The sequence below is a fragment of the Oryzias melastigma genome, linkage group LG24 (genome assembly GCF_002922805.2).
Source record: "Oryzias melastigma strain HK-1 linkage group LG24, ASM292280v2, whole genome shotgun sequence".
Classification (NCBI taxonomy): domain Eukaryota; kingdom Metazoa; phylum Chordata; class Actinopteri; order Beloniformes; family Adrianichthyidae; genus Oryzias; species Oryzias melastigma.
In genome coordinates, this window is record NC_050535.1 from 13477905 (window position 1) to 13488960 (window position 11056).

The 11056-nt window shown below is 37.6% G+C and overlaps 1 protein-coding gene across 1 annotated transcript in view; it reads right to left on the reverse strand.

The window, feature by feature from the left end:
• Positions 1–10087, reverse strand: part of disp1 (dispatched homolog 1 (Drosophila)) — a 57951-nt gene extending 47864 nt beyond the window's left edge. The window contains exon 1 of the mRNA XM_024291350.2: positions 9945–10087. The gene's annotated coding sequence lies outside the window, so the exon portion shown is untranslated. The remainder of the gene's footprint in view (positions 1–9944) is intronic.
• Between the last annotated feature and the right edge of the window lie 969 nt (positions 10088–11056).

The following is an 11056-nucleotide window of genomic DNA, read 5'->3' on the forward strand; positions in this document are numbered from 1 at the left end:
AAACCTACCAGTACATACATTTTGGATTGTCAACAGATTGTCCAATTTATCAATGAAGGTTTGAACTTTGAGAGTTTAAATAGGTGAGAAAAGTGAAAATGTTAATGTCTGCATATGAAAACTGACTGAAGAATGTAGAGATGTTTTTTTTTCGAACATCCATAACCCCACTTCCTGGATTTCATATATTGCAGATTTTTTTAAAAACGTTACTCCTGCGATAAACGAGGCTCTACTGTGTGGTATACATATAAATACACAAGATAAGGCTAGAAACCATTTGAAACAAAAAAATTAAAGGAATATTCAACAGCTTCTGATTAAGCACCATCCACTACCACACAAATTAAGCAAGCCATTTAAATTCAACAACAAATTAAAACTAGTTTATTCAGAAAAAATACCCAAAAGAAATCAGAACCAAGCTCATTTTGCACTTTTCTCAAGGAAGTGAACACTGGAGGTTGATACTGTATTATATCCCAGTTTGTTTATTCACAGGTGAAGGATTTGAGGTGGAAGGATGTTGACTTTTCCAGAAAACCACAACAAAAGGAGGAACATTTTGTTTAATAAAAACAGTGAATTGAGTCTACACTTTCACAGTCTGAAATGTGGATCGATATTTGGTAAAAACCAAGGAAGAATACCATTTATTTGAGCTGATAAAAAGTAAGATAATCACCAGGTCTCAATAATTATGATTACAACGACTTAATTGTGGAAGAGGTTCGAGATTTATTTGACACTTATGGCTTTAGGTTAAAGAGATGACACTCTAAGAACTAATGGAATGACTGTAAATTTAAAAGGGAAGCGGGTTCCTGTCTTTTTCACAAAAGGTTATTGAGTACAAACCAGATCACCACTGACACCAAACAAAATGTACCCCTCTAGTCTGGGAGGGAGAGCGTCCAAGAAGCTGGAATTGCACCCGGATCGCTGCATTGGCAAAATATTTTTGTGATAAAAACAAAATATTCTCCTTATGGGTCCTTATTGAATACCCACCCCCCCAACTTTTTGAAGGCAGCAGCCAAGGAAATGCAAGCCACATGTTGCCGTGGTGCATTTCAACTCACATAAGAGGGTTTTCGTATACATCAATGCCTGTGTGCAGGCCTATATGTACTGTGCAGGATTGTTTGCTTGCAGGTGCATCCATTTAACTTTATCAGCCTGGCGGGCCATACACCGATCATGGTTTTTGTCAACTCTAATCCACATGAAGGAAGAAAGGAAACTCCCTAGGCTAAAACTAGAAAAATACCAGTAGTGGGCTAAGCAAACACACGAGTATCTGTGTTAAAAAGCTTGGATTTCATGAAATTATTTTTGAAATAACAAAATTTAGTCGCAGCACTGACTGTTAAAGTGGAATTCTTACTCAAGAAAAATGTACAAAGCATACAAAGGGAAAAATGGAAGTTCAATAGGTGGTTTGGCAGACATTTTAAGCTATAAGCCCTTCCTGACACAACCCTGTATTTTATCTGGGCTGGGGACCGGGACAAGTTGACGTGAAAAACAAAATACGAATGATAGCTCATTGGAGAAGGAGACAGTTGATCTCCAACAACTCAACAGGGCAACAAGGGCAAAAAAAAGACTGTTCTTGTTTTTTTTGTTTTGTTTTTTTGGATCATACTTCAAGGAATTGTTCTCATAAAAAACAGAAAAGACAGAAGTTGCACAGAAATGATTCAACACCAAAGAAGAACATTCTGAATATGGGCAGATTTTTTTTCTACACAGAAAGCCGGATAGCTTTCCAAAAAAATATTTTATTTATGAACATGTTTTTCACTTGTAGTGTGACATTAGCCCCACCAAAAACAACATAGAAGGAAGTCCCACTCCTATCACCTTTTAATCTATTGTAAAAGCATTTCCATTGGTCATTTTAATTCAGATTATGCCGCTTTTATTGCTAATGGCATTCGGAAATATTGCACGCTTCTCAAGAACATTTTTGATCAATTAAAATTAATTTGCATATTCCATTCGCCCATAAGTTCACCACCATTCCTTTGAAACCAACTGTGGTTTTGACCTTCAAACCCATCATTTCTAGGAACCTTTTGAAATGTTCTAACAGCAATTTCTAAAGCTTATCTTTAATCAAAGTCAGCAAACTCATTTAGCGAGCACTCTTTTTAATCAAAACAGCTGTCAATGTCAAACATGAATGACAATAGGCTTAAGCCACACTGCTTTCTGAGTAAATTGATTGCCTTACAAGGTCACACAATGATGAGTACTCCATATTTGCTTGAAGTAATTGAACAGGTACAATTCAGAGTGCAGTTGTGGCCCGAAACACCTAATTTTTAGCATGTTAAGGACTTTACTGAGCCTTGTTTTTGAGTTATTGGTTTGTATCATATTGTTTCTGTAAATGGTTGTCGGACAGAATAACATTTCTGAGTTCTTCAATTCAAAGGTTTCTTCACGTTCTCCACTGGGAAATGACTACAGAAAGAAAAGCGGTCCAAAGAAAGCAAAGAATGACCTCACTATTATCCAGTCTCTATTCCCTCCAACATCCTCACCCATGCTATGTTTATTAAATGCTTTTTCAATGCAAGCTGGCCTAAATGAGGCCAGTTTGGAAAAGTAACTGAACCCGTGACCTGGAGGCATTTCAGCCAAAACACGATTCGACAAGCTCCAGGGTCAAACCTCAGCAAGAAACATGTGTCCCTGTTGCTCTGAGAGCCCGTCAGCGTGCTCCAGTTTGTGCAGCACATCCTAATGAGAGTGCTTTCTCTTTAGGGGGGGCACTACTGTCTGTGGGGGTTTGTCTGAAGAATTCCTCAAGAAAGGAAAGATGCCATAAAGGACTTCACAAACAAAAACAAAGAGGTGAGGGAGCGTGTTTGTGGAGAAGAATATCTACTCATACAAAAAGCAAAGGTATTAAGTGCACAGCTAATGCATGCTGATGTGTGACTGATGGTCCATGGAAAATTAGCTGTTTGGTTAAGCTACTGACACCGGGTCATAAAAACCCAAATCTGTAGTGTGATTTAGGGATTATGCAAGGCTTTTATGATTGTTTATGTTCATTTTAAGACATTAAATATTCATTTTTTTAATAGTTTTATTTACTGAGAAAGCAATCAAAATTCTGGGGGGTCTTGGAAAATAATTTGGACCGTCTTCAGCAGCAAAGTAGAAAAATCACAAATAAGTTTCCATCTGCGTTTAATGCTCCATCAAAGTCACTAAAGCCCAGATATAAGACACTTTCTGATGAGTCTTTGGGACCGCTCCAGCCCAAACCACATGAATTCGTTTCCCACTTTCCATGCCCCTTCACCTCGGGGAAAACGTGGGAGCTACCGCTCCTTTTGCAAAGCTCACATTGCCGTATATTACAATGATCCACTGTGACAACTGTATTGACCGCAGGCTCCTTTAATGCACAACACCTGCTTGGTTTTCGTCATCTGTCAGAATATCCAACACGCAAACAGTGACAGCTGCGGTGCCAGCAGAGATATGGCGCTCTGCACAGTGGCGATGCAAGAGATAGGCGGACGGCTCGGTTTCTCAAAGCAGTTCTTTCCCCCAAAAAAAGAGGCCCCTCCGGGTCAAACAGTTGAAAGTGTGCCGTCTAAAGGCATGTAGCATTTATTTTTCGTTTTTGGAGAATTTCTTTCATCTTAAAGAAAAGAGCAATTCACGTTCTCAGTTTTTTTTTTTTTTTTTTAAGTGATGGACGCTCTGTGAGATTCCATGATGGCGTCTGTTTGGGGCTTGACCTTATGACCTCAGTCCAACTACAACCATACTTCATGAAGCGAAAATTGCAAAAAACAAGCGTCACATCATGACAACAACAAAAAACTATGCGCACAACATTAAGGAAATGCGGCATCCATCATCCCAACCTACACGTGTGTCAAGGTTTTATCAAATCCAGCAGAGCAGAAAAATCATCTCTCATCTGGCTGTAATAAAAAGCATTGGGTAAAATTGGATGGAACGGCAGCTGAGGCCAACATCCTGAATTTCTTTAACGTTACACAGAAAGCATGCATGAGTGTGGAGGTAATGGAGAAAGTTTGCTGATGGATAAAACACTGGTAGTCAGATGTTTACCATTTTAGAAATCAGCCCAGTAATTCGGGCAGAGGGAGGTTTTTTTTTCCACTCAGTAATTTGTCCTCTCCTGTTTGTGGGTTTTAAGTAAAATGTGCCAATTAAGGTCACAGATGGTGAGGCCGTGTCTGATAAGGGAAAATGCATTTCAATTGTTTCCCCTTCCTTTGTTGTGCTTGTCCTTAACTTCAGATATCAAGTTGTGCAGGAATGCCGAGACAAATCTCTCTGTAAGTGATGCTAAGAGATTCTTTTGGGCGTGGCGGATCCACCAGAGCAACAGATCAAAGTCAGCTTGCAGCAGGATGAAAACTGACCTCTACTAATAAATAAATGTGTGGGTGGGGGCTGTGTCATCTACTGTACAGGTCAAAGGGAGGACCACGCCTTTGAGAATGCATCTCATGGTTTATTTTTATGGTTTTGACAGAAACCCCAAAAGATCTGGACAGATCCATCAGGCAAAGAGGGAAACCCATTAGAAGAAGGATGGCGAGCACGCCCCAGGACGATGGTAAGAATATATTGTTGATTTTACTGCTGATGTTCCTGCTGGTTGCAGTGCCACCTGTTAACACGTGTCTCAATTCCCCCCTAATCACTATATAGTGCACTATATAGTGTATTCGCCCTTTTCTAATGCCGTCCGAATCTACTAATTTCAAAATCGAGTCGCCAGAAAATTCCCAGAAGTCTTTGCAGAAAACTAGCGTGCATCGATGCTCACTAGATTTGCGAATATAGACCACAATGCATTGTGGTCAAACAATTTCGAACAATAAAACATGTGTTTAAATTAAATTTTTGAATAAACCAACCACATTTTCACCATCAGAACACAGTGGAGCAATAAATAAACGTCATGAAATGTTTGTATTTATTCGATTTTCACTTCATGAAATCGGTGGCGTCATTTAAAAAAACGAAAGAAAAGTAGTGAGCACCGTGTCCGAATTACCTTTAAAATCCAGGGCACTATATAGTTTCATTGGCTTTATTGATTTTTTTTTTTGTTTTTTTTTTTAGTTTTTGAATTAAAAGAAAAAGTTAAATTTGATGAAGCACACACAAACCTAGCAAAAGATTTTAATTTGGCAATACATTTTGAAAAACATTTAAATTTTGTGTCTTCTTGTTGATTCAAATGTTTGTTTTTTTTTACAAATGCAAACAATCTTATTTTCAATTAGGTTTGAGCTAAATGTGTTGAGTAGTCAAACAAGCAGCAGGTCAGTGGTGCTGCACCTCTGCAGATATTGTCTTTTCACTTCAGACTGGTTCCATTGGTCATTTTTTGTCAACTCTTCAGTATGTAATTGAATTCTGTAAACATTTTGAAGGAGACAGAAAATGAATAAAATAGGAAAACATTGAAGTACATTGAGGATAATTAAACTAAGTGAGGACAGCTGAGAATAATTAACAACTTGAACCTGGTGTGACTGTGACAACAGGAGCACAAACTAAGGCAAAAACCAAAATTAAAAAACATATACCAGGAAAAGTGACAGTCCCAATGAGCCTCCCCAGCAACAGGGTAAAGGAGAGCACCTCCGTGGAGCATCTTCAGGGACATGCAGGATCATGGGTGGATGTAACTTGAACATAAATGGAAAAAAACCTTCTTGTATGGCTGCTGTGGTGAAAGAACCCCCCTGCAGCAAAGAATCCCCTGGTTGGCCAGACCATTCTGTCAGAAACCAGTGGTGAAATTATTATTATCATAATTTGATCTAGAAAAGCTGAACCTTTGACTTAGAGTTGCTTTCATTCACTCAAAATAAGATAAAAGAAGATTAAAAATACCAGAACCTTCAACGAATGGAAGCATAAATATCATGAACAGAAGAAAACTAAATAGAAGCATAGTTAAAAAAAATATTTTTTAGTAAAATATACTGAAGGAAACTAAAAGAATGAGGGTGGTAAATAATAAATAAAACAACATTTTGGTCTTTAATGAATTAATTTATTTGATCTTTTTTTGGCTCAGGTTCTTATGGACTGAAACGTAGATTGAACTGCAAAGTTTTAGAAAAATACACTTTATTTATGTTTTTGAGGCTATTAAGCCATTCATTTAAAAAATATAGCATTGAAATTTTTGAAACAATTGAGCTTTTCTATATAAAACAAAATTTAACTTATTTCACTTTTTGACAATAGCACATTCAAGTTCCTTTCAAAATAAAACACATCCTGTCTTTAATCAGATCCTCCAGCTGCAGCAGATTTATTTCAATTAAAAATCCAAGAAACACGAGATTTTCTAATATTGACTTTCGTGTTCCTTCATCCTTTTTTTTCTTTTACTAGTGAATAAAAACATTACAACCTTAGTGTAGAGTCCAAATTATTTTAAAATGTATACATGTAAATGCAAAAAGATAATAATTATAAAACTTTTACCATCATTTCAATCAGTTAGGTCTATCTGACATTGAACAAATCTAAAAATTAATTAATTAATATATGTTTAATTTACATCACAAATAACACCATTATTTGTAATTTGGTATTTAATCATGCATTAGTAATTTATGTATTTTTGTCAGAAAACAGTTTAATGCTCATTAGTTAAGGCCCCAGCTGTCTTTAAGAACTGATTTGTTATAAAAAGAGAAAAAAAAAGTTGAGCTAATATTGCTGTTTTAAGAAACAGAGAAGAAGAAATGTGTAAAAACAATCTGTTTCGTTTGTTTCTAAACATAAAAAAACTGTTCTTTCTATGTTTTGGGGAGTTATTTTATTTGGATATCTTTAAATTTGAAGTATAAAGCTTATAGTTTGTTTTTTAACATTTAAACTGGTTGATAGATTATTCCTTAAATATTGTAATCTACTTTTTCCGGCTAAGACGAAAGTCTTAAAATTTGCGTCCTGGGTTTTATCTTTCCTACAGGCATAATTATGAATTGGGGATAAATCTCTGTCTTAATCTCTGACAGTGAAAAGTCTCAGAAGTCTCCCTTGGACCCGTTAAGCCAATCTCTCAACGACAAACCCCAAATCCATGCTGCGCGGCAGCTGCTCGTCTCCTCAGAGACAGACGGAGATTAGCCGTGCTGGTGCCACAGCAGTCCGCAAGATCCACCAGTGTCTCCATCCTTTAGCTCCACATCAAAGGGAGCTCCACTGCAGTTTGAATTATGGACAGCAAGTGTGCAGCCATACCTCTGATGGCACCCAGCTCCCTGCACGATTAACCCCTGTGCCACACCGAGGAAGAAAACGCAGAGGATGCAGCTCAGAGCGAGCACGGATGAATTACAATGCCAACAACTGCACATCAGCAACACCCCTAAAGGTCACTCGCACTGTCAATGGGGGGTTGATAGCTCAATCCATGAAATGCAGCTGGAGTCTGAGGCGGTAAAAGCAAGACAAGAAGTTGGAACCAATCGGAATCAAATGTGGATGTTTCTTTTACAGAATAGAAACATAGGAATGGCGTTGAAGTAGAGATCCTGGTCTCTCCCTGATTTCAAAAGCCCAGGATTCCATTTTTTAGTTATGTTAACTAATGCTATGCAAATTTCAAGGGAAAAAAAGGAGGATCAGGAAAAGCATGAATTGGTAAAGTCATAACAAACTTTATCTAAGCTCTACAAGCACAGATGAAGAATGTTTTTAGTTTAACATCTTCTTATTGCATTTACTGCTTATAAAGGACATTTATTGAGAAAATTCAGCTTAAAATTGCATTTATGAGTATTTCTTTATTCAAATTGTAATTCAGGAGCAGATGGAAAAAAATGCGGTTTAAAAATGAGCTTATTTATAACACAGAAAATGTACCTGGCAACCACAAGCTCCCTGCTCTGCTCCATTTTGATACGTCCACTTGCAGACAAATAGGTCCATGTTTTTCTTAGTTTTACTTGTTCAAGCTGGCATCTGGTTCAAAACTGTACAGAAGGATTGCTCCGATATTGCTCGCCATCTTTGTTGCACCGGCAATGTTAGGTTGGGGGGTGTGAGGGGCTGTAAGCTAGTGGAAGAGCATGTAAACAAATGGATGATGGGAAGTGGGGACAATCTTTTTGAGTGCCAACTACTGCCGCTCTGCAGAAACTATGTCCTAGAAAGCAATTGTTTTTTTAATTTATTTTGGGGGCTAAAATTTTATAAATATAATTAACAGACCACTGGGGATGCTTTGAAAATAGATCAAAAGATGGTCGGCATATACAAGTCCATATATGGTAAGAAATACGCAGTATATTCCATTTAGTCTGGGCTCTCGGACAAACAGGATGTAGTTTGTGATCTTCCAAGAGAAAAAAACAACTTTGGATGTAGCGTGTCTTCTACTCTAATGTCCACACAAAGATAGCATCATGACAGACCAAAAGTGGTTTACAAAGGGGCATCGATGTGGTGGAAAACCTGCCCAGATGCAGGCGCAGAGGCCAAATTTAGATGGTAAGCAGCTGCTGAGGCGGCTGTCCAGGGCCAGTTGTTTCAAAAAGAAGGATTCAAAGACATTTAGACAGGGGTGAGGAGGTTAGATAAAAAGAGATTGGTCAGAGGGTAAGGAAAGTGCAGCGTGCTTTTAGATTTCAGACAGGCTTTGGCTCATTTCAAGATAACAGCAACTTTCCAAACAGCAGCTTACAGATTAACTGCCTCAAGAGTAGTGCTTGATGTAATAGTGAAAGAAGAAATAACAAAAATATAGTTTAGGTTTAATATTAGCATAAAAATGTACATATTTGTACTTACTATGTAAGTAAAAGTTCAAAAGTACAAGATAATAAAAAAATATTAGTACTTCTTGGGATACTTTATAGTAATTCTGACAACAAAAGTTAGTGAAAGTGATGCAAAAAGTGTGCCATTGAATCAGTGAGTCGTAACAGGAAGTCCAGCAGGAAATCCTCAGAACGTAGTGGACAACAGGAATGACGAGGGGAACAAAAAGTGTGGCAGCGCCATCTGGTGGATGGCATAGGGGCGTACACAAGAAATTAAAACAAAGATAAAAACACAGGGATGATTCCCACGCATCTGTAAAAACTGAATCAGGCAGAGTCAGCACCGGAAACAGGAAGTAAACAATATTTGTAAACATAATTTCACAATAAAATGTTTCTTTCAACAGGTAGTAAATGTATGGAGCTCGGGGGCAAGGTAATAACAAAGCCTTTGTTCGATTTGTAAATAAATTATAAATATATGTTGTTGATTTAAATTAAGATAACTACAGGGGGAATAATTGCAGAAAACCAATATTACTATCACGAATGTGGGAAATATAGCAGAATTATGTTAATGCACAGAATAAACATCGACATTAAAAGTTTAGGTGTCTTGAAGAGGCCATTTAACACATGAGCTGAGAAAAACAAAACAATATAGCCAGAGCACAGCTGGAATTTTAAGAAATCGGATGATCCTCCTCAAAACCCAAAGAATGTCTGTTTTGGTGGATTTGAGTTTGACTTAATGTGTTTGGGGGGCAAAAATGTCGTTTTTGTGGACTTTCTTCTAAGTTTCGATCGACCAACTTAGTCCACTGCCAGAGCCAAACATGACTACCGTCCTGCAACGTCGGCCTCGGGTCAAATCAAAGCTGGCCCCATCAGTTCACAAGCTAGCACTTTCAAAATCAAACTGTAAAACCTCGACTTTAAGTAAGTTCTATAGTGCGTCCAAAGAGCCCTGGACCCGGAATGCCGGCCTACTTTCAGCGACAAAAAGCACGGCGCTCGTTTTTGCCCCCAGCAGCTCAAGCTAAGTTTAGCTGGCTGACGCTGCTAGCCAGCTAATCTCGCTGACCAAAACAGCTGAGCGAACCGAGCGCGGGTTCTGGTACCTCCGAGCCGAGCACTCACCTGAGCGCAGCTCCGAGGGCAAGCCAAGCAGGCTGTGAGAACCACACAGGCAGGGGGGAAACGGGTCCTGCGGTAGTACTGAAGTTTCTGCCGGATGCTCATGTATCCACTCTCAAACCATGTTGGGTGGGCAGCTGCGCACTGAGGTCCCGTCCAGAGTAGACGCTATCTGGAAGACTGTAGGGAACTATGAAGGACCCTAAGAAGGGACTATACAGTCAATGCTGTCATTTCCTATTATATTATATTATATTATATTATATTATATTATATTATATTATATTATATTATATTATATTATATTATATTATATTATATTATATTCTATTCTATTCTATTATATTACATTATGATAAAAATAATTATACACTTTGACAATGACACCATTAGACTAACAGTATAATTTATAAACAACAGGTACCCTGTTTATCCTGTGCAGGACCACCTACAGCACATGTACAGATGTGATTTAGTTTGAAATGACAGTTTGTTTACAAAGCAGATTGACTTAGCAGACTGTTTATTACAACTGAAATAAAGTTAATACAGTTTAATAAATCTTCTTCACTCTTTACTTTACTCAAGAAAGCATTAGATTAGAAAAAACTCAATTATAATGAATTCCATGAAAGAAGAAAAACTCTAACAGAGAAAAAAAAAATCTGTTCTGAAATCTACCCAAAGAATGCTATTTGAAGGGCCCCATAATTAATAAAGTGTGCAACCTTTTACAAGAGCAGTTGGCAGAAGGGAAGAAAAGATCATTTTTATTGCACAGCAATAATGAATGTGTTGAAGCTGTGCTGAACCAGAACTGCCATGGTGCTGAACAACATAAAGCTAGGATTTACTATGTTCTGACATACAGATGTAAATCATTCAAGCACCAAAGTTGAGCTAATATGAAGGCGATTTAGCAAGAAATCCTGATTATTAGTTAGCCTGTTGCTGGATCAGTGAAAAGTTATTTATAAATAGGGCTGGGTATATTTCCCAAAGATTATTGCTTTGATTCAGATTCATAAGTTCAAGATGTCATTTTATTCTTAAAAAAAAACTTTATGGAAATCAGTGAGGTGAAACTTTAGATTATATATTTATCTGTTTTGAAA